This window comes from Mesoplodon mirus (assembly GCF_964341445.2).
Source record: "Mesoplodon mirus genome assembly, chromosome: 14".
Taxonomy (NCBI): Eukaryota; Metazoa; Chordata; class Mammalia; order Artiodactyla; family Ziphiidae; genus Mesoplodon; species Mesoplodon mirus.
Window position 1 is genome coordinate 33,290,800 of NC_138990.1, and position 24,546 is coordinate 33,315,345.

Here is a 24,546-nt window from a genome sequence, read left to right on the forward strand (position 1 = left end):
CTGGGATGATTCAAGCCTTGTAATTGAAGTTCCAAGAAAATTGAAGTCATTCATCTCTTTTTATCTCTAATGTAAAAAATATAGAAATACTGTAACTTTTACAGAAAAAGCCCCACAACTGCACAAAATTATAATAATTGACTCTGTTTGTCTTCATTTAACCAGCTGGGAAGATAGTCTGGTGGAACAGAGAAATTTTCTAAATTCAGAAATAGTTGATTCATGAGAGCAGCTGTTGCCCAATCCAGTCCCAGCTCTTCTTTATTTCATACAAGAAACCCAACTAAGAACAGGCTGCCACAAAGGTCCTGAGGTACAACAAGGCTCTGCTCTTCTGAAATAATAGCCCAATCTTGTCTGAGCCAATCATCTTCTGGTGTTCCCTGAAAAGTTACACTAGATAAAGAATATCTGAGAAGGTCTTGGGTTCACCAGGAAAGAAGATAGGAGAGAGTTTTGGAAGAGAGCCCTGTTAATTTTTGCATAACATCAAGGGCTTATCTATGAAGAAATTCCCAAGTAGAGGCACCCTGTTTGACATTACTGTGTTTCAAAAATGTTTTAAGTTTCTTTCAAACAATGTTCTTATACTTTAGTGTGTGTGTGAGAAACCCTGGAAAAATCGGTTTAAAATGCAGAGTCCTGGGTCCTTGTCCCTTAGGTTCTAGAAGAGCAGGTGTGGGGTGGAGCCAGGGAACCTGCATTTTCTTCTATGTGGACCAGGTGATCATGATGCTGACATCTGATGAGCAAGCGGAATGAGACTCCTCACATCCCACCACCCCTCATGTGCTAAAGCTCAGGTGCAAGGCTCTGCTTTCTGTCCTCAGAGGCACCAGCTTCCTCCTATCTCGGGGAGGTTTTGCTTGTTCTGCTCTTTGCCTAGATCTTTATGTGCTGGCTCCATCTCAACAGTCAGGTTTGGGTGCTGATGAAGCTTACCCAAATTCCCTTTGGGAAAGTCATCCCCCTCCCCCAGCTCACTATCTGTTACCCTCTTTCTTCCTCCTTCAGGGTCAGCATTGTGTGTCCTCTTAACTCCACCAGACTATAAACTCCATGACAACATGGATCTCATCTGCCCCATTCACCATGGTAGCCTCAGTGCCCAGGAACTGTGCCTGGCATATTTCAGGAGCCTGGGCAGAATTTGATGATGGGAACAGGAATCAATGAAATATCATCTAAAGGCAGGAGAAACTGGGTGTCTGCACATCAAGGTTTCACTGCTTTTGGAAATTTTCTTTAGAATTATTCCTTTCCTCTTTAAAACTATTGCAGTGAATTTTGCCTTCCATTCCATAATATAACACTATTTATTTTGATATAAGAGTAATTCTTAAAATTACTTCCACTAAATAAAATCGACACTCCAGGAAGATCGGCCACATACATTTTCCAAGTCCTAGTACTGCTGACACATCTCCAGATGCATTGGGAAATACGAATAACTCAGTAGTAGAACCACTCTGTAGGACAGGAATGCTCTTATTGAAACAAAACATAGGATCCTCCAGAAACATAGAGAAAATTCTAGAAGAACACGGTCTGGCTGCAGAGGGGCTAGTGACACAGCAGGCTGACTGCCTTCCTGGGTCTCCATCTGGAGTCTCATGGGTCCCGCTGTGTGACTGCTGTCTTCACTGCCACGCAGGAACCCCATGCTCACTGCTTGTCAGACCTTTTATATTGTTTCCTGTCCGAACGGCTGAAGTACTCCACATTTCAAAACCCTATGTTCAGAGAGAAAATAAAACTGGAATGGATAAGGACATTTCTTTAGAAAGTCTCATCGGCTTACTGGTTATAGATTTCTGACAATTACACGGCAAGTGTGCCTTGGGGGGCTGGGGGTCTTGCTCCCCTGCATCTGCTGCCTCTGATTAGAAGTGTATCACTGCACCCAAGGGCTCACATTCCCTAGGCGACTGCGTCTGACTCTCTATTCTAATATCTTATTCCAGTAGAAGATAAACTCCATGTGGGGAGAGATCTTCCGTGTTTTGTTCTTTGACTTGCCTTCTCATATTCTTTAATGCCTGGGGTGGGTTCACAGAATCTGTAGTTTATCATCAGCCAGACTGAGTAACCACCGATCAGGATTCTCAACCAAGATTGACAAATGAAGCTTGCTTCCCCAAATGTTGCCCACACAAAGCCTTTCCCATTCAGTGCTGGGCAGAAGGATCTTAATTCTTCTGAGGGACCAGACTGGGTGAATAGCCCCGGTCGTGCCCTGCTCTTCAGGTTAGACCTGACTTAGGGGAATGGTCATATCTGTCTGTGGACACAGCTTACCACAAACCCAACCTGAAGAGTGGCCATGAAATAAAAATGGCCCTCCCATGGTACAAGGAAGTTTGTCTCCTCTGGGTGTTAACTTATAACCTGATGTTTTAGCTGAGAAAAAAATACAGGTTCCAGGTGTCTTTTTTGACACCAATTAGTGGTGTAATCTTAGAACAATCATCTATCCCTTCTTTCCTCATCTGCTAAGAGGGGTTAATAATTATCTGACAGAATTGTTCAGTGCCTGGTAAAGAGCAAGTGTTCAAAAATCATCACTGCTATTTCTCGAAGTATCAGTAGTAGTTTTTTTTTTTTAAGATCGGAATATGGATTTGAGTGTCTGCTGGGGATTTGGCAAAAACATCTTGGTTATTGGCAGAAATGAGTCAATATGATTGATAAGAGTTTATTGAGTTTATTGAGTATTTGCTAGCTTAGTAATACGCTTGCCTGGAAATAACTAGTCTAGATGCTATGACTTCAGGAGATTCTACAGTCATCTCAGAATCACAATTTCTATGGTTTTAGGAAAAATCTCAGTGCTTGAGACAGGACCAGCTGGACTTCTGAAAAGCTGAATTAAAAGCTGGATTTCCCTTAAAGGTGGCTTTTTGAATATAGACATTTACCCCAGCTCTTTCCTGTAACACCGTTAACGTGGCATTGATCACAGGAGTAACAGAATGGGAAAGGAACACAGAGCAAAAGACTTGGAATCGGGAAAGCTGAGAGGCAAGTGATAATTTAATGTAACAGATTTGAAAAAGCTTAATGCTATGGAGGAAATGGGAAAAGCAAGAAAGGAAAAGCAGAACGTGTTTCAGAACCTCATGGGAATATCAGGTATTTCTGATCATAGGGATAAAGATGGAACTGAAAACGGGCAGATAGGTTGAAAGGCTATGGAAAAAGAAGTCAAACTCCCAGAACCCAAAACACAGCCTGGTGACTGCCCATCCCTCACGTGGTGGGGTTCTGAAGGATGATTGTCTGGAAGGGATTCATCCGAGGAAAACTTTCTCCTTTACTACTTCTGGAAGTTTCACTCTGAATTTCCCTTCTTGCATCTTCATTGACTTCTTCTACTCTTTAAATTCTTCTGTCTACTCTTCAGTTACTCAGGGTTTTATAGCCCTCATGCCTGCTCTCTACAGACTTTCAGATTATGATCTTATCAACATCTACAGCTTCAGATCTCTCCCCAAACTGATGACTTTTAAAAGCTTTTACTTCCAAACCTGCCTGGACTTTCCCCCTGCATTTCAAACTCAGGGATGAGTCTGTCCACTTGACAGCTCCACGAGGTTGCCCCAGGCTCTTTGTATACCCCATGTCACAAATATACTTTCTCCTTTCTTCCTCAAAGCCTCCTTTGTACCTGTGTTCTTTATCTCAGTTTCTTGTCTCATCTCCTGCCCAGCTACACGGTTGAGCATAACCCTAACTCCTTCTTCTTCAGTCCTCATGACTTGTTATTTTTATTCTTCCTATTCTATCAAATGAATGGTACCAAATAAACAAGAGAAAGTGCCAGATCTGGCGAAGTGTGTGGTCTTTCTGCGGCACTGATACGTGAACAGTTAAATTGCATTGGAACAGAACTGTTTTGTGTGGTATATCTGTGACGTTCCACAGGACAAAGAGAAGGAAGTGATGGATTCTGGGTGGAGAGCAATTGGCAAAGTTTTCAGAGCGATTACACTGCAGCTGAGTCTTGAAGCAAGAGTAAATATTTTCAGAAGAAGCAGAAAGTACAGGATGAGTGCCAGGCGCTTACCGTTTAGGAACAGGCAAGCCATTGACCCCAGACCGTCCACTGCACAAGGAGCCCTGAACTTAGCAGTGAAGCTTCAGTCAAAATGTGGATGAGAGGGTAGAATCCAGGCTTGGATGTCTAGACTTTCTCCTAGAAGCAGGGAGAGCTCATGAGGAATAAATGAGCAGGGAAGAGATTAACTTTTTCAAAGATTATTCTTGCAGTAATGAGGAGAATGGACCAGATGAGCAAGGCTAGAGGTAGGTTTTGGAGGATTAATGGAGAGTATGCCGAGGTCAGGTTCTCTTGAACTTGAATCTGATTGGGAGAATGAGAATGGGAATGGATGTGACATGTTGATTATGATTTAAATGGAGTCATTTTTACTTTAGACTCTATTTTCTTTGACTTGAGTTTGAGCATGAGATCTGTTCCTGGCTGCCATGCAAGCTCAGGACATGCATTTGAAAAGAAGATGGTGTCCTTTTCAGATTGGTGAAGCTTTCAAATTAGTGTGAAGATCTCTACAGAAAGCTGGGCTCAGGCATCTCGCTGCAGCTTTTTGCCATACGATTTACATATCAGAATCTCACAATATATGGTGGTTTCTGGTTCTGCAGTTAAAATCTCCCCTTGCCTTCGGACAGAATCCGTTCCCAGAGGTGACCATGCTCCAGAAAGTAGAACTGTCCAGCAAATCAGAGTGGGAAGTGGAAAGAGGGTAGTAATCCTCCCCAAAGCTGCACATTCTTGTAGAATCTATGTGCAAGGAGCCATTGTCAAGCCCAAATTCAAACTCGGTTCTAGTTTAGCTCTTTTGCTAACATATTTCCTTGCCTAGAGGGATTTGGGAAATGGAGAAAGTAGCTCCGTTATTGCCAAGGAAAAAAAAAAGAAGCCTTATCTGAAAATACCAGAGCATTTTCTTCTCTTTTAAATTAGGTCTAATGCACTCAATTTAATTGGTAAATTTTATAACACAAAATGATAACTCTTCTGCAAACAGAGTTTTCTGCTTAAAAATGCAGCTGAAAGCATCATTAGACTATAAAGTAGTTATTGTGTAGGTCAATCTCAGGGTGGGCTAAGCTTGTACTTGGAAGCAGACGCATGCAAGAGATAGTCTGTGAAATGTATGAACTACAGGTTGCAAAAAGAGGTGAGTGTTGCCTAGCAAATGGAATAAAAAAAATCAGGGAAAGCTAAGCATGGAATTTTCTTAGAACTGGAAAGTTTTAGACCTCAGGGAATGGACTGAAATTTGCTGGGACCCAGAGTCTAAGCCACATGTAGCATTAAAGACTCAAAAATGTTCAGCTTGATGGTATTCAAAGGCTTTTTGTTTTTGTTTTTACAGCTCCCAATCTGCTTTTTTTAAAAGCTTTATTTAAATTAACATTTCATAAAATTCGCCTACAAAGTGTACAATTTACTGCTTTAGAAAATTTATAGAGTGGTGCACCCTTCACCATAGTCTAGTTTTAGAGCATTTCCATCACCCCCTAAAATTCCCTTGAGCCTGTTTGCAGTCAATTCCCACCCCAACTCCCAGCTCCAAGCGCACACTGATGCACTTTTGGTCTCTCAATAAGTTAGTCTTTTCTAGGTATTTCATATAAATGAATAATACGTAGTCTTTTGTTCTGGCTTCTTTACACTTTGCATGATATTTTTGAGGTTTATTGCTGAGTAGTATTCTATTCTACAGCTTTATACATTTCTTTATACATTTACTGTGTGATGGACTGTGTATAGTATAATACAATATATACATTTATATATAAGTCTTTGTGTGGATGTATGTTTTCATTTCTCTTGGGTAGAGTCCTGGGAGTAGAGTTGCTGGTTTTCATGATAAGTTTGTGTTTAACCTTTTTTTTTTTTTTGCTGTACGCGGGCCTCTCACTGTTGTGGCCTCTCCCGTTGCGGAGCACAGGCTCCGGACGCACAGGCTCAGCGGCCATGGCTCACGGGCCCAGCCGCTCCGCGGCATATGGGATCCTCCCAGACCGGGGCACGAACCCGTATCCCCTGCATCGGCAGGCGGACTCTCAACCACTGCGCCACCAGGGAGGCCCTGTGTTTAACCTTTTAAGAAATTTCCAAACTGTTTTCCAAAGGGGCTGTACTATTTTATATTGCCACTGGCAATGTATGGGGATGTCATTCACTCCACATCTTTGTCAGCACTTGATATTGCCTGCCTTTTTATAATAACCATTCCAATGGTTGTGGAGTTTTTCTAATTACTAAGGATAAATACTTTTTCATATGCTTATTAGTCATTTGTATGCTTCTTTGCTGAAATGTTTAAGTGTTCAAATCTTTTGCCCACTACTTTTTCGGGTTGTTTGGTATCTTATTATTGAATTATAATTTTTCATATAGTCTGGACACAAGTCCTCTAACAGATACATGATTTGCAAACATTTTTCCCAATGTATGGCTTATTTTTATTTCATTTTCTTAGTGTCATTTGAAATGCAAATAGTTGTAATTTTAATGGAGTCCAATTTATCATTTTTTTCTGTTATGGCCTAATCATTTTGGTATTGTGTCTAAGAACTCTTTGCTTAACCAAATATCACAAAGATTTTCTCCTATGTGTTTCTCTAGAAGTTTTTTCATCTTAGCTCTTATATTTAGTGTACAATCCACTTGAAGTTAAATTTGTGTGTGGTATGAGACAATAGTCTAAGGTGTTTTGTTTTGTTGCATATATTTCTCCAATTTTCCCAGCACCATTTGTTAGAAAGATCATCCTTTCACCACCGAATTACTTTGGCATCTCTGTTGAAAATTGATTGACCATGAATGCAAGTGTTTATTTCTAGACACTTAATTTCAAACTTTGAGCAATATGCCTATCCCTCCTTCAGTACCACACTGTCTTGATGACTGTAGCATTATAGTAAGTTTTGAAACTGGGTAGTGTTCTCCAACTTTGTTTTTTTTTTTTTACAAAATTGCTTTGGTTCTTCTTTGTACTTCCATGTAAATGTAGGTCAATTTCTTGTCAGTTTCTACCAATAAGTCTGCTAGAATATTGATAGAGATTGTGTTGAATTTGTAGATCAATTTAGGGAGATGTGCCATCTCTCCAGTATTTACTCTTTGAACCCATGAACGTGGAATATCTTTCCATTTATTTAGATCTTCTTTACTTTCTCCTAGCAGTGTTTTGTAGTTTTTGAGTACTGATCATGCATTTCTTTTGTTAGAATTTCTCTAAATAGTTTATTCTTCTTGATACTATTGTGCATTGCATTATTTTCTCAATTTCATTTTTTGATTGCACATTGCTAGTGTATACTGCAATTTTGCTAAACTCATCTGTTAGCTCAATGGTTTTGTTGTCGATTCCTTAGGATATTTTACATATAGAATTGTGTCATATGTGAACAAAGACAGTTTACTTCTTCCTTTCTGATCTCTCTTTCTTTTTTCCCAGGGTTTTCCCTCCCTACATCCCTCTCTTCCTTTCTCCTTCCCTTCCTCCCTCCCTCCTTTCCCTCCTTCCTTCCTTCCCTCCTTTCTGCCTCCATTTTCCTCTCCTATTTTCTGTGTCAGTCTAGCTAAGAGTTTGTCAATCTTAGTCCGGTCAAATGTATAACTTCTAAAAAAATTGAATTTCTGTTTTTATTTCATTGATTTCCACTTTAATCTTCCTTCTATTTGCTTTGTGTTTAATTTGCTCTTGTTTGCCTTTCTTAAAATGGAAGCTTAGGTTATTGATTTAGGTGTTTTTCTGATATAGGTGTTTAAAACTATAAATTTACCTCTAAGTAATGCTTTAGCTGCATCCCATGCATTTTGGTATGCTGTTTTAAAATTTTCATTCTTTTCAAAAATATTTTCAACTGCCTTTGTGATTTCTTTTTGACCCCTGGGTTTTTATAGTATTGTTTTGTTTAATTTCCAAATATTGAGGATTTTCCAAGGTATCTTTCTTTTGTCAATCTCTAATTTAATCTCGTTGTCAAAGAATAGACTTTGTATGATTTCCATTTTTTAAATTAACTGAGATGTGGTTTGTGTCCCAGTGTATGGTCTATCCCATGGAAAGTTTTGTGTGTGCTGTATGTGGGCTGGACAGTATATTTTCAAGTCTGTTCTGACTTTCCTTTTGGCCAGACTCACTCACCTATCATATCTCTTCTGCACAAGTAAACACACAAGCTCTGAAGGCCAGGAATGTGTGGGTACCTTGGGCCTGCTCCTGTCTCTGCTGTACATGTGCAAGACCTGTGGGCAACCCAAGATATGTGATATGTCACGACCCTTCATGGCTGCCTCACCTCCATGACTCTCTGTAAAATCCCTGGCTAGTCTATTAGTTTATTCCTGGCCTAGTCTGTTGGTCCATTGCTTACCCTAAAAGGAGCTCAGCCACCTGCTCTTCCTGTTTCCTTACCACTTGCACTGGCAATGCCACAAATCAAGTGAGCCTTTTTGGGAATGGTAGCAAAGCTTATTATTTTTACAGCCTCACCAACCTGTTTGAGCTATTGATAGGGTTGAAGATGGAGATGGCAGTAGCTCTGGGCAAGAACACCGTAAATTCCTGCTGATCTTTTGAGAAATTCAGTAGTTTTCTGAAGAAATGCTTCTCAGTTTGTTGTCTGATTTTGCTTGATTTCCAGAGGACTGAAATGCTCTTTGAGGCAGGTTTGTTCAACCTCACTGATGTTTTTTGGAAAAGTGATTTTGTCATGACAGAAGTTGGACTCATATTTGCTTATCTTTGTTTTGCTTATATTTTAGCTTTAGATGGCATCCTTTGTTACCTTTAAATTTCCTATGGGAGGCAGGAGCCCCATATCCAAAAAAGATAAACATGGAGTTGCTGACGTTGAAGACAAGGTGGTCCCAGGACTGCCTTCCCTGCATTCCCCCTCCAGCTGCACACATACTCCCTGTGGAGATCCTGTAGGGATCTCTCAGTCTGATCCAGATACTTCCTTTAATTTGGAAACCTGAGGCCCAGAAAGGGAAGGGGCTGCTTCAAGTTCAACTGCACAGTGGCTGAGTGGAGGATGTTAGGATGAGGACTCATAGCAGTTGCAACTGAAATGGGCACCTTCTCTTGCCATAAGGGGGTCGCACCCTCATGAGAGCAGAGGGGACTTCCAGCTTCACTGCCTTGTCCTGTTAAGGTGGGAGCCCTCAGCAGAAGCTACCAATGGAATCTCTAACCAAACATAAGAAAACCTGGCCTTCTCCTTTCCTTCTCCTCTCAACTCTGCCAACCTCCCCTCATTGCCACAATCACTACCAGTCTGGGTAACAGTAATGTGTGCCTTATACGTGGTCATATAGGGAACACCTAGGATGTGTGAGATCAATGGGACAGAGTCCCCAGCTTATTCTGTAAAGTACTTCCTAAGTGTCAGATTTGGAACGTAGTGTTTTATGAACATTTTCTCATTTAACCCTTACAACAGGGTAAATACCCAAGAGATAGTCCCCCCAGTCTGTAGATGTGATAAGTGAGATTCAAGGAGGTTAAATAACATGTCTGATTTCACACAGCTATGGATGAAGCTGGGATCTGACTTTGAGCCTATGTGTTTCCAAACCCTGTGGTTTGTTCCACCAACCACATGCCTCTTCAGAAATGGGGAAGCCTCATCAGGATGGCAGGACCTCCACCTGAGCCGACATTTAGAAACATAACTGGATCCATTGTTACATTATGACCTACACCAAGAAAAATATCACACATAAACACACACTCATACCACACACACACACACACACACACACAGGCAAAACACACACCACACTACCCCCCACACACACACCACATCACACACACCCACTATACACACACACAAGCACACACATGCATACACCACATCGTACGTACACTACACACACATATACACCATATCACACACACACTGCACACACACCACGCTACATACACACACACCGCATCACGCATACCACATCACACACACATACTGCATACACACACATACACACACACACCCTGTTTCCCACCTCCCATACAATCTCAGCTCCTGTAGCACTTTGGGGTCAGCATCTCACTTTTTGAGCTCAGGTGAAATTGTACAAAGTTCTCAAAGATGCAGTTTTCCACCAAGGTGCACTTACAATGTGCTCTGGGGTGTAGTACTATTTTTTTTAAGCCAGAACAACCATTCTTCACAGCTTCTCCACTGTGGGAAGAGCGAGCAGGTTGGTGGAGGAGTTTAGCAGATTTATTGACATGAACATAGCTTTGAGACAGAAGGCAAGCTGTCAGAGCCTGACACGCAGGAAGCTCGGCATCAATATTTCTATTGACGCTCCGTGCATTCCTTATCCTCACATGCCCTAGGTCGGGCCTCTCGTGTCGGAAGGAACTGATGAAAGGGTTTGTTCTCACCCGCAAAGAAATTCATGGGGGTGGGGAGTGGGGAGAGGGAAGAGGGGAGGACATTCATGAACATCATTGAAAGGAAAATCAGACGTGGAATAAAATTGTAAGAGCCCTGCCTTCATGTTTACTTGCTCTTCCAAAAATGGGCCAAGAATGCAATTCAAGAGCATAAGTCATTGGCTTATTTGAGAGAATAGCTAGCAATAGGGGACATTGAAACACTGCACATTTCTGAGCAGTTGGCATCCATTCATTCGGCAAGTTTTATTGAGCAGGTACTATGTGCTGGTTTAGTCATAGGCACTTGGGGTTTATCAGCGAATAAAATTCTCATGGAACTTACATCCTTAGGGACGGAAAGAAGGACAATAATAAAGATGATGAAAAAGTAAACTATAGACAGTGTTAGGGTAAGTGCCAGATGCTTGTGGGACAAAGCCCAAAGTTGGCGGAGCGCGTGGGAGGGAACTGTCCCACCAGGCGTGGGGCTCTCCTAGTCTGGTCTCTGCTGCTCCTGTCACACCACCCCTGCAGCTGGGGCCTGTCACCTTCCTCCCTAACCCATGTTTCTTCACACACCAGGCCTTCGATCGTCTAGTTCTCTTTTCCACTGAAGGCTCTCTTTCTCTTCCTTCAGTGGCAAACTTACCTTCATTCCCCACTTCCCACCCCCATCCCCACCCCAAGATCAAATGTCTCCTCCACTGAGTCTGCTGCTCTGCCCTTGGCCCATCCCTGCAATGAAGTCATGAGGCCTTCCTCGCTGTTCCCCTGGCTTGCTGTGATCTCCTCTCCTATGACATGTCTCCCGCCATCAGTGAATCCCTCAACAGCAGACTCCCCCACCCCCCCGCCATTTATGATGCTCTGTTCTACCTCAGCCTGCTCTTGAACACGTGACCATGGCCCTGTCCTGGCTAGGATAGAGACACAGGAGCAGAAGCCATGCTTATGTGTTTCTACTCCCTTTTCTCTAAGTTGGCCCGAGTCCTTGCCACACTGAAGCGTAAGTGCTCACTCTCGCCACCCCATCCTTCCCGGGGACCTGGTGATCAGCCTTCTCCTGCTCCAGGATCTCAGCTTAATTCCTGACATGGCTTGGCTGACGTATCTTCACCTGGGCTGTAACCACCCAGTCCTTCCCCCGGAGGCCGGGTTTGTTCTCTCTTCTCTACGTGTCCCTTTTGTCCCAGGCTGAGACTTCTACCCTAGCATGTTCAATGACATGCCTGTTCTCCTCCTGCAGATGGATGGCAGCTTTAGGAAAGAGATGACATGTGCCATGGGATGATGACCTGAGGGTTTGGGTCCACTTGGATTCTTCTTTCACGCAGGAGACTGGAGGTCCTGGAGGGTCCGAAGCTCTGTAATCTAACGTAATTATTGGTTTATTTCTCTGACCCTTCCGCTAGGCCACAGAATTTTAGCTCTAGAATTTGAACACCCTGTGTAGCACGTGGGTAGTTGTTCAGTGAATATTTATAGAAAAAAATCACCATTTAGATCATCTAAAATGTGCATGGTGAGCACAGAAAAATGAAGGTCCATTTTCTCATGCATCTCTGCATCTCTGGCACGTTTGCCAGTCATTCCTGAGGGCCTGTAGTGTGGCAGGCCCTGGGCTGGCACTGAGGGTGGAGAGATCCATGAAAAGGCTCCCTGCCAAGAGGAGGACCTTGAGTGAGGCGGAAGGGAGCCTGACACCAGCACAGGAGTGTGTGCGTGGAGGAGGAGGCCTTTCTGGGGCGGGGCGGCAGTCAGGAAAGGATTCACATAAGATACTTGAGCTTTTTTTTTTTGAGATAGAGCCAAGAGGAAGGGCTTCCGCCCTGCCCCCTGGATGGTGATGACATGGTGCCTTCATTATTCCTACAGAGAGACGTTGCTGAGCCTTGTGGAGTGACAGCTACCAAGCTAAGCCCTCTGAGAGGAGCTCATCTGCTGCCATACTGCCCTCGAAGGCAGGCTCTTATCATCCCATTTTGCTGGGGAAAAGCGAGGTTAAGTTCTCGGTTCATGTCACAGACAGTGGGTGCTGAAAATTGGAGATGTCCATCTTTCCAGTACAATGGCCTTGAGGCCATGGTCCCTGCAAAGTCTTCCTTAAATATTGCACATCTGTGGTATTTCTCATGTCCTTGAACTCTCATGGCACCTTAAGCTTTTCTACATGTCAGCCCTTCAATAATTGCACATGAGTCATCATTGTCTGATTGCTTAATAGTGGCTAGACCTACTACTCAATCTGTTCATATTTTTTATGAAATGGGAGAAGCAAACTCATCCAGAGATTAGTACTGTCGCAGCCCCCAGGAGGGATCTAGACCCTTGTCACTGCTCCCCTCTCCACGTTCCTTGGAGTAGCTGCTATAAATGTTACATGATCAGGCATCTTGGTGGGGGTGTGTCCCCCATCGTGATCCTCAGCAAGTTATACCGTTTCTCTCAGACTCCTTTTACTTGTCTGTACAAAGAGGACACTTCAAAGGCATCCCCTTTGTGGTGATTTTGGAATGACAAGGCATGGTGCACAAGAAAACACTTAATTTTACCTTCCTGACTTCCCTTGGTTGAGGGAATTTGTAAGGGGAAGTACTGCTTCTAATAATAGGAAAAAATAGTCTTGCAGTCAGCTTATAAAACAAAATGTAGATTAGGACTATAATTAGGCTAACATCAAGAAACCAGGGCTCAATTCACAGCTTTCACATCTATTAGTGGTATAATTCGGGATGAGTAAGTTAATATATACTTTTCATTCTTTCTTTCATAAAATATTGATTGGCCGACTCCTGTTTTCAGGAAAGATTCTGAGGCCCGGACAGAGCGTGACGGACAGATAGAGCTACTGCATCTCCAAGCTTCCACTTGCTACTGGAGCTTAACCTGGGAGCAGGCAGGATGCTGACTCCCAGCATTGTTCCCAGAGCTGGCAGAGGCACTCTGAAAACAAAGAAGTGCTGTACAAATGTAATCAATGGAAAGAACAAGGCATCTGCCGTCAGAGGAACTGGGTCCGAATCCTGGTTCTGCTCTTCCTGAGTGAGTCACTCCCATTGACCCCATGACCCTGCACTTTAATCTTCTCATCTTTTAAACAGAAATAACATTCCCCTGCTCAGAGCGCATTGCAACAGTTCAATGTAATCGTGTCTATGAAGGCGTTTGGTGAATAGGAAAAGACTAGATGAATATTAGTCATTTAAAATGAGATGTAAAGGGCTTCCCTGGTGGCGCAGTGGTTGAGAGTCCGCCTGCCGATGCAAGGGATACGGGTCATGCCCTGGTCCGGGAAGATCCCACATGCCATGGAGCGGCTGGCCCCGTGAGCCATGGCTGCTGAGCCTGCGCATCCGGAGCCTGTGCTCTGCAACGGGAGAGGCCCGCGTATGGCAAAAAAATAATAAATAAATAAATAAATAAATAAATAAATAAATAAATAAAATGAGATGTAAGAACAGTATGGAGGTTCCTTAAAAAACTAAACATGGAACTACCATACGACCCAGCAATCCCACTACTGGGCATATACCCTGAGAAAACCATAATTCAAAAAGAGTCATGTACCAAAATGTTCATTGCAGCTCTATTTACAATAGCCAGGACATGGAAGCAACCTAAGTGTCTATCGACAGATGAATGGATAAAGAAGATGTGGCACATATATACAATGAATATTACTCAGTCATAAAAAGAAATGAAATTGAGTTATTTGCAGTGAGGTAGACGAACCTAGAGTCTGTCATACAGAGTGAAGTTAAGTCAGAAAGAGAAAAGCAAATACTATATGACAACGCATATATACGGAATCTAAAAAAAAAAAAATTGATTCTGAAGAACCTGGGGACAGGACAGGAGTAAAGACACAGATGTAGAGAATGGACTTGAGGACGCGGAGAGGGGGAAGTGTAAGCTGGGACGAAGTGAGAGAGTGGCACTGACATATATACACTACCAAATGTAAAATAGATAGCTAGTGGGAAGCAGCCGCATAGCACAGGGAGATCAGCTCGGTACTTTGTGACCACCTAGAGGGATGGGATAGGGAGGGTGGGAGGGAGATGCAAGAGGGAGGGGATATGGGGATATATGTATACGTATGGCCGATTCACTTTGCTATACAGCAGAAACTAACACAACATTGTACAGCAGTTATACTCCAATAAAGATGTTTAGAAAAAAAAAAGCAAAGCTGAAAGAAGAGTAAAAATAAACAAACAAACAAATAAATAAATAAATAAAATGAGATGTAGGGAACTCTCTTGTCTGGGAAAGCAAAATATATCTGAAAGAAACAATACTGGGAGGACAGCAGTGCTGGTGAATGGTAAGGCACATTAGAACAGCAGTAAGATTGGTCACAGGCTCTGGAGCTCCACCAGGGCAGGCCGGCGGTGGAGCCAAAAGAAGTCATCTTTCTCTCTTAGTGAGGTGCTCTCTCTGGAGGACGCTGACCCGTGGGAAACCACAGAGAGTTTTGCTGCAACTCTGGGTCCTCCCAGAATAGTTCAGGTGCTGAATGCATTTCCTACTGAGGCTTTACTCACAGGGAAAGGCCAGGCCCACAGTCCCCATGGAGAATCCCATGGGAACTTCTAGCATTTCCTTCCTTACTAGAAAGTGAGAAATTCCTACCAGCCACTGCTTTTCTTTTGTCTCAGTTGTCTGTAAGTTTGAGTAGCCCATTTTCTAGCATGTCTTGATTTCAGGAGAAAGTCACTTTCTCAAATACCCGAAGCCAGGGGTTGTGGGGAGACTGCCAGAGGTGGGTCCTGCCTGGCCCAGCCTACTGGATGCCTCCCCGTCACTGCCTCAGCTGGCAGCCCAGGGGGCGGCAGAGATCAACTGGCCAGGTGCACACAGGGCCTCATCTGAGGAAACAAGGCCTCATTGTGGGTCCAGGAGGATTATAATTCAGTGGCCTCCCATGTCCCAGACTCTAGGACCGATGGCAAGCGAGTTCATTGTGCACAAGTTCATACACACAAATGCCACAATGGCTCCTTCCACACCCAGTCAGGCAGGCCCCTGCAGAGGCCGAAGGAGTGACCCAGAAAGGCTAAGGGACTTGTACGAACTGGAGCAACTGAGGCAAGTGGGTCTTTCTGGATGCACAGCGCTTGCTTTTTATGTTACCTCAAGTGGGATCTGCCAGGATCTATGAGAGACACAGGGGAGATCAGGAGGCTGGGAGGAGCTGGCGGCCCCCAGCCGTCACCCAAGGACACAGGCCGTGTGGTAAGTGCTGGGCTAGGAGCTGATATCAAAGGTCAGAGAGCAGAGGTGACGTCCTGCTGAAGATGTGGGTCTGACTTCACGGAGGAAGAGCATGCAGGAGAAGGAGTTTTTTGGAGGAGGGAAGAAGACAGGTACCCAGGCAGGAGGAACAGTGTGGAGGGAAGTGTGGCAGTGGGAAACCTGAGCCCCAAGGTGAGATTTTATACAAAATGTGTGAAAGCTTTTGTCTATTTCCTTTGAGGAATATATTCCCAACTGCAAGGTGGGTGGAAAAATACAGCCAGCAGTCTATCAACACATGGATGACAGAGTATTCTCCTAAGAAATATGAGAGTGCAGTGGTTTTCTGAGGGACTGAATGGTGTAAACTAGCCTTGACCGTAGCCTAGTGCACTTTTGACTTTGAAAACCCCCTTGGTGTTGGTCACACGGCATCAGCCTAGACCCTGAGCATCACGACACCCAGGACAGTACCCAGGAGACACAGGACCTGGTCCTGCTGCAAGCTCTGCCCACCTGACCACTTCACTTGGATCCCAAAGAAAGGCCCAGAAGAAAGAAGACAGGGTAGTCCCAGAGAGAAGGAAGTGGGTATTTGGCATGGGCTTCAGCCCCCTTGCCAACTGGTGCCCGGGCACAAGGGAAAGAGTGTGGGATTTGCAGTTGACCAGACCCAAGATTAGAATTAGATGATGTCTTTACCATTTGCATTTTTTTTTTTTAGTATCTTTATTGGAGTATAATTGCTTTACATTGTTGCGTTAGTTGCTGCTGTATAACAAAGTGAATCAGCTATATGTATATATATATATATATATATATATATATATATATATATATATATATATCCCCATATCCCCTCCCTCTTGTGTCTCCCTCCCACCCTCCCTATTCTACCCCTCTAGGTGGTCACACAGCACCAATTTTTTTTCTTTCCCTGCGGTACGCGGGCCTCTCACTGTTGTGGCCTCTCCCATTGCGGAGCACAGGCTCCGGACGCGCAGGCTCAGCGGCCATGGCTCACGGGCCCAGCCGCTCCGCGGCATGTGGGATCTTCCCGGACCGGGGCACGAACCCGTGTCCCCTCCATCAGCAGGCGGACTCTCAACCACTGTGCCACCAGGGAAGCCCTGCATGGGTTTTTATAAGTCACCTTAAGCTCTTGGAACTACAGTCTCCTTATCTCTAAAATGAGGGTAAGGATTCTGCCTTCAGGACTTGATGTTAGCATCACAGGAAGTAACATAGGAAAAGCAATGAGCACAGTACACAGTTGTCAGTGGTCGGAGCTGGGAAAACATTACTTTCCTTTGCTATCTCCTGAGTAGTTAGAATGAGGCAATCATATAAAAACCATTAGAATTTTCGCTCCCCTCAAAACACTCAAGTTCTCTTAAAATGGAACGTGATGATTTTTAATCAACTGATTGGGATCCAGGATGACTTCATAGTCTTGTGAACCTAATTGAAACACATCCAGCCCTTCTGGCTCTGAATTGAGAACTGCAGGCTGCTCTGAACTCTCAGTGACCCCGGCACAAATGCCCGTTTCATCGGCGCTGCCCGGGGAGGAGATTCAGAGGCACGAAAGGTCAACACCGGCAAGGATGTCCAAGGAACTCATTTCCTTCTGGGGTTGATGATTGAGTCAACAACGTTTTAATTATTCAGTAATGAGCCCCTAGAACCCCAGAGGCCAAAGGGGCCTCCTCTTCCCCAGAGAATTATTTCCCTATCTTGCACTTGACCTCTTGATTGTACTGTCTGACCATTCCACGTTTATCTCTGTGAGATCTCCACCTCCTAACTGCATTTCCTGGTATGACCTTTCCACCTTCACTGGGCCTTTTGCAGCTTGGTACCAAACAGAACATTCCACTTGTTCTCAGGTGCCCATGAGCGCCATCAGTTTCCTAGGTTATAGGGAGCCCCTTATGGGTTTATCCCCTTGGAAGTGGGGTCTTATCCCAGAGCCAGAGATAGAGGCCAGGCTAGGGATTTCAAATTCCTTTGCAGGTGTCACACTTCACCTACCTGAGATGAACAGTTGGGGTTCCTATTTTATACAAAGGAAGCTGGAAATGGTGCCCAAAGTGTGGGAAGATGCCAAGATGGTGGAAGCTCTTGAGTAGCAGGGTCTTATGGATACATGGAGGCTTGGAGAAGTTTTGATGATGCAGCTGATGAGAAAGGGACGGTGGGAAGCAGGATGGTGATCCATGGGGTCCCACATCCAGTACCCCTTAGCCCACTTCCCACCTGCTTCAGGGGCCTCCCCAGGGTGGTGACAGCAGGAAGAGAAAGGAAGAGTGAATGCGAGAGGTATTCAAGATTCTAGAATTCACTGTGGCTTGAGAAGCATAAAGTGCTACCTAATGTCTCAATGCTGGATGATTGTGGAAAAGCCTGTAACTATCGTATTAGAAACCCCAGAAAATACCAGGGCAACGTAATGACTTGGATTCTCCACGGAGAAAAAGCTTTTGGCTCTGAGACAAAGACCTTAAATCCCTCTATACTTAAAATGTACCCTAAATTTGCATTTTAGCTCTGTTTCTTTAGTTCTTTTGTGATTTAACATGGAAATGAAACCACAGTTTCCTGGGGGAATTTTTCTAATCTGGCTGCAAGTAGCAGATGACCAAATTCACCACTTGTGTGTGTTTAGACCTGGTCATCACAGCCTATAAATCGCTCCAAATCCCACTTCAGGGACTCAGACAAAAATAGCAAGTGAGGTCAGCCCCACAGGGAAAAAAGAGCCCTTGTCATCTACATAGAAGGAGTCAAATCATGTTTTAAATGTAAGGTTAAGAAATGCCTTATTCTTACTTGTATCTGTGTTTGCGGCTGCAAACTTAATTTTTCATTCATTCACTAAACGGGCTCTGAAGGTCCACTGTGAGGCAGAGGCCAGGGAGGAATTAGATGCCAGAAGAGGATTTGCTGTGAAGTTAAGGCGGCTTAAGCTTCAGGGCCCCTCACGGCTGAGGCTCGGGGAGGGGCCCTCGCAATGTGTTCACATGGTCACATGGTCACATGTGTTTGTACAATACATGTATGTAAAGAGGGCCCCTCTTTACATGATAAAGGCCTCAGTTTGCATGAAACCTGAATCTGCCCTTAGTCCTTCCCCAAGAGTAGCCTGAGTCTTGTGGGAGGAGCCTTCATGTAGACAAATGAATTCCTAAGTACATTCCAGAAACTAGGGTAGAAACCCTGCAGAGTACAGTGGGGCCCAGAGAAGGGAACTCCTGACCTGCTGAGAAGCCTGTCCCTAGAACTGAAGCTTGGGATGGGGTTCTTTTCTGTTTTCACCACAACTGGGTGTACTGCAATGCAGTCCTGATGCGGGCCCTGCAGTAAGCATCAGACTCCACGTGTTAGGCTTAGACCTCTGCAGGTTGGCCCTGCTTCAGAAATCAGCTGTGCTGTGGGTCCCCAGGCCTCCTGCCTCTGACGGAATGACTGTACATCTGTGGGTTTCCATGGACCTCTAATATTGGATATTACAACTCGCAGAACTCAGGAAAGTGCTATACTTATGATGAGAGTTCTATTATAAGGGATACACACAGGGCGAGCTCTTGGAGGGAGAGTGGGGTCTCCGCACCCTCTCATGGAGGACCTCCCAGCACATCCATGTGCCCACCACCCAGGAAGCTCCCCTTCCCCTCCCAGATCCTCGCCAAGGCAGGTCGGTGTGTTTGGCAGAAGAGAAGAGCTGGGCTTCTCGAGCTGGGCTTCTGGTCCTTGGGTGACATCCTCTGCCCTCCTGGTGGCTGCTGGCCATGCTGGCATTCTCTGCTCAGATCTGCTGTTGAATTAATTCAATGAGGTGGCTCAGAAGGACAAGGCTCAGGACCCTCCTCTCCCCAGGACCCCGAGCCCCAAGGCTGACACTGCTCTGCTCGGGTTGATGAAGCCTTTCAGAACTCTCAGAGGAGAATGAGGGCCAGGGATCCCTTGGGCGCTAAGAAAAAGTACGGGGAGGGGAAAGTAGAGAACATGGCAACACAATGTGCTCCCTTTCTTCTCTCTCCCTGTCTCTTCCCCCCATGCCCTGGGGTTGAGAAGGGTGAGCTTGCCTTTCCCTGGGTCAGATCCTCCTTCTGTCAAGGAACAAGGAAGCCTTATGCCTTTGCTGTCTCAGGTAGAATCGCAATCCCTTTACTCTGCAACAAACCCTAAGGGGTGGTGGGAGATGGGTGTACCTTTCCACGCTCACCAAGCCAGATATCCTATGATACTATCTTGCCTGTCAGAGACATCCCTTCTTTCTTTTCTTCAGTTTTTAAATGAATTTTTTTTTATTTTGAAATAACTGTAGATTCACATGCAATGGAAAGCCATCCTACGGAGAGATCCCATGATGGATCCTGTATCCATTTTCCCTCCATGGTAACATGTTAGAAAACTCTAGTGTAATATTACAACCAGGATCTGGACATTGAGAAAGAAATGTCCACAATACAGAACACTTCCATCATCACAAGGATCCCCCCTGTTACACTGTTATAGCTGCACCCAATTCCCTTCTACTCCTATTCCTTCCTTAATCTCTAGCAACCATGAATCTGTTCTCCATTTCTATTAAGAAAGCTACTACAAACATTTCTGTCCAGGTTTTAGCATGAACCTAACTCATTATTACTGTGGGACAAACAGGCATCTCATCTGTAAGAAGTTCTAACCTCCCCTCTTGTAGGTGGGCATCCTGAGCAACCATGGCTGAAGTTCAGTACTCAGAAAAACAACAGGTTATGTATGAATAATTCAGACTATTGCCCTGTCACACATATATATGAAGCTAAAGACAACACACATTTAGTTGCCTTGCTGGAAAACATGCCTTATGACTTTGCTCTCTTAGGCAATATTGTAGTTCCTTCACCTGACGGCAAACCCTAAGAGGTGGTCCTTGATACAAGAACGAGTACTTTGCATGCATAACTCTAGGAAAATACTTTTGTCTTCAGTGCTACGTTCCAAGCACGTGGAGGCAGCAATGGGTCCAAGGTCCCAGGAGGGAGCAAGGTTGGTAAGTAAGAAAGTTTTATTTCTCACGGGATGTTGGAGGTTCTCACTGATGCGTCCAGATTGGCACCATCACACCAAGTTTTCAGGGAGAGAGAGGAGCCAAAGGAATTTGGAGATTTTCTCCCTTTAGAGCTCTTATCAACAGTGAGTACATGTATGTGTGTGTGTGTGTGTGTGTGTGTGTGTATTTTTCCCAGTTCAAGGAACTGAAGTAACAGAGGGAGTCTGAGTCTCCTCAATCTCCTCCTGAGTGTGTAGCAATTGCTGGGGTGAGGAATACGCTGAGCAAGAAGACAAATTTCAATGGCGTTTCATCTCCATGGAAACTCCTTCCAGAGGGGAGCTGGGACTCTTTACATGCTCCTAATAACCTTCTCTGATGACCTACATTCTCTCTCCCTTCTTGGAGACCTAATCTCTCCAGCATTTCTGGATATTGGTGTAGGTCAGACCCAAGAGAATTTGCCCTTTCTCAGTTCATTTAGACCTTCTTCTTTCCTCTCACTTTTTAGAGACAAGGGATGTGTAGAAAAAGTCCTGGAAAAGACTTCACACTCCCGTCTCGCTCCCTCCCTCCCTCCCTGGATCACAGGATTTAAAATTCAGATTTCAAAGAAGACAGTATCAGCTTCTCAGAGAAAATCTGGTAAGTCAGCATTTTCACAGTGACTGTCACCAAATGCAGTATATTCTGATGGTATTCATTTTTTTCTTTTTCTTTGGGGAACAACTTGGCATACAGTGAAGTACCCAAATCTCTCTGGTAGAGAGCTGGGTGGAATGTTTACATATATACCTGTGTGACCAGCACCCAGTGGAGAAGATTTCAAGCATTTCCATTATCCTGGATGTTCCTTCATGCTCCTTCCTAGTCAATATTCACCCCCTCAAGGTTAGTACTATCTTGATTTCTGCATTTGGACAAGATTTTATATTAGATTTAAATTAACATTGAAACTTTATAGCAAAATGAGCACACAGTAACAAATAAAAAGATGGAATTAAAAATATATATATAAAAATGTTTCAGATTTAGTGTTTGGTGAGGTGAAAAAAAGTAAGTAATCTCCAAACAGATGAGCCACGCCCACCAGGAACTCATGAGTCAGTGACCCACACGTAGGAGTGGGAGATCCTTGGTACAAATGTGCAAGGGAGGAAATGTTCTGAATTACTTTTTGGATGTGCCTTTGTTATACATATAATCACAGAAAATCAGAGCTGGAAGAGACTTAACTCATTAATCAGGGTCCATCTCCTCTCTTTGTAGGGTGGGAAGCCAAATCCTAGAGGGGCAGTGAGATTTACCCAAGGCCTCAGAGCATATTCATGTCAGCACTGGGATATCACACTGTCATGCTGTCAACCACTGGGCATGTCAGGTCTCTCTGTTTACTTCTCAAGGGATTAAAGCAAAACATCTGCAGAAATTGAGAATCATGGGCTGTTATGAGCTGAATTGTGTCCCCCCGCAGAATATACATGTTGAAATCCTCACCTCCAGGACCTCAGGATGTGACTGTATTTGGAAATGGAGTCTTCAGAGAAGTAATTCAGGTTAAATGATGTCATTAGCATGGGCCTTAATCCAATCTGACTGGTGTCCTAATAATAATGATAATAAGAGGAGATTAGGACACAGATAGACCCGGAGGGAAAATCACACGAATATACATGGAGAAGATAGCTATCCACAGCCAAAGAGAGAGGCTTCAGGAGGAGCCAACCACACTGACACCTTGATCTTAGAACTTGACCTCCAGAACTGTGAGAAAAATATAGTTCTGCTGTTCAAGCCACCCAGTCTGTGGTACTTTGCTATGGCAGCGCTGGCAAACTCATACATAGACCCCCCAAAGTACTAGTATCCATTCATTTATTCCATCTCTTTGATCCTACATTTACTAAGAACCTACCCTGTGCCAGTCACTCTGGCAGATGCTATTCTAAGGGCTTTAAACATATTGACTCACTTAATCCTGAGCGCAGGCCTTTGAGGTAGGTATTGCTCTACCCATTTGATGGATGAGAAGAGTGAAGTAATTAGCCAAGGTCACACAGCTGGGAGGTAGCAGAACCAAAGACATGTAAACATGTGCAATGCAGCATGATAGAATCTGTGATGGAAGGTGGAACTACAAGAGAGAAAGGGTGAAGGGGTGGTGGTGGTATTCCAGCTTCAAGGAAGGAAGAGTTATGACACAACAAGGCAATTTGGGAGACTTACAAGTGGTTGTGCTTGACTGGAGCCCAGAATTAACATTAAAGGGAAGGTGCTGTGATAAATAACCCAGGGGCTAGATTATTAGGGCCTCATATGATGGACTGCTCTGTCTGGAAATTGTTCCCCAGGCGCCCGGAAGACCTAAAGGGGGGTTACATATGGCCTCATATGATCAGAGTTTCATTTTATAAAAGTGTAAAAGGAAGTATGGAAGGGAATGAGGCTAGAGGCAGGGCTACCATTTGTCAGGGTCACAATATTTGAGGCAGATGGAGGAGAGAGCCTGGTCTAGAACCATTCTCAGTTCTGTGGATTACTTGACTTGGCAGATGATGGAAATGCAAGATGGCAGCAGGATTCGAGGCAAAGGGAAAGGATGTATTGTGGGATAGATACCCTGAAAGACTTATACACTGGCTGTTGGCTCCCTGGGACTTGAGTTTGGGTGAAGGATGGGTCTAGAGAGTAGATATGAAGGTCATCTGTGTAGAAATGGAAATCGAAGCCTTGAGAGTGAATGCAGAGAAGTACAGCAGCGTTGGGGAAGAAATTGGATGATCACCAGCTTATAAGGGATGCAGAGAAAAGGAACCTGAAAGAAAAGTCTGGAAGGAATGGTCCGAGATGCAGGAGGAAAACAAGACATGAATGGTGTCACCAGAACCAAGAGAGAATGAGTTTTAAGGAAGGAGGACTCTAATGTCAACTTCTGCAAAGAGGTCCCCTCCAGTGGACCGGAGTGGACCAGAGCAGTGGTTCCATTGGAGAAGATGGGCTGCATGTGCCCTTTTCATCCTCAGGAGAGTTTTGTCTTTTACTAATTACATGATTCTCTGACTGATGTTTCTAATCCTACTATGACATTTTTTTTTTACAAATGCAAATAGGGCATTTGAAGTTACCAATGTTGACGGGGACACTGCACATTCAGGTCCCACAGGAGCACCTGTGGCCAGAGTTGTGGGAACATGGGATGCAGCAGCCAGCATTTCAGGACAAAAACAATGAGTGAAACAAAAGAACGCTGACTCCACTTAATACCCAGAGTTTTAAAATTCCCCATATCTTATTGGAAATCGAGAAAACCGCTCCTAATGAGCTGCAATAAAGCTCTTCTTTTGAGAATGTAAATCCACGGTCTTGCAGAGGCAGTTTCTACTTGTTTAAAGGAGTTATTGAAATTCAAGGAGGGTCCTGGACGTCTGTGCCTCTCTTTCTGAAAGGAACCTCCTCGTCCCTGGGTGACCCTGAGCTAATGAGTCTCGGGCTGATGAGTCATCTCTCAGCCTGGACTCAGAGTTGCTGTCAGATTCATTAGGTCCCTGCAGTCACATTCTCCAGTGCCTGCAGCAGCCAGAGAAAGGCCATTAGCTCAGCCATTCGCCCTCCCTCGCCAGCCTGCCCCCACCTGTGCTGCCTCTAATTTAATATTTGCAGACATGCCGGGCATTTGTTACTAAAATGTATTATTCTCCATGCAAACACCCTTCCATCAGCTTGCCAAGAGACCTGAAGCACCGTGTACTGCATTGGCTTAGCAAAGCTGCAACCTGCAAAGACTGTTTGAGAATGACCTTGAGTGTCTCTTTTTTTTTTCTGCAGAGACATTAT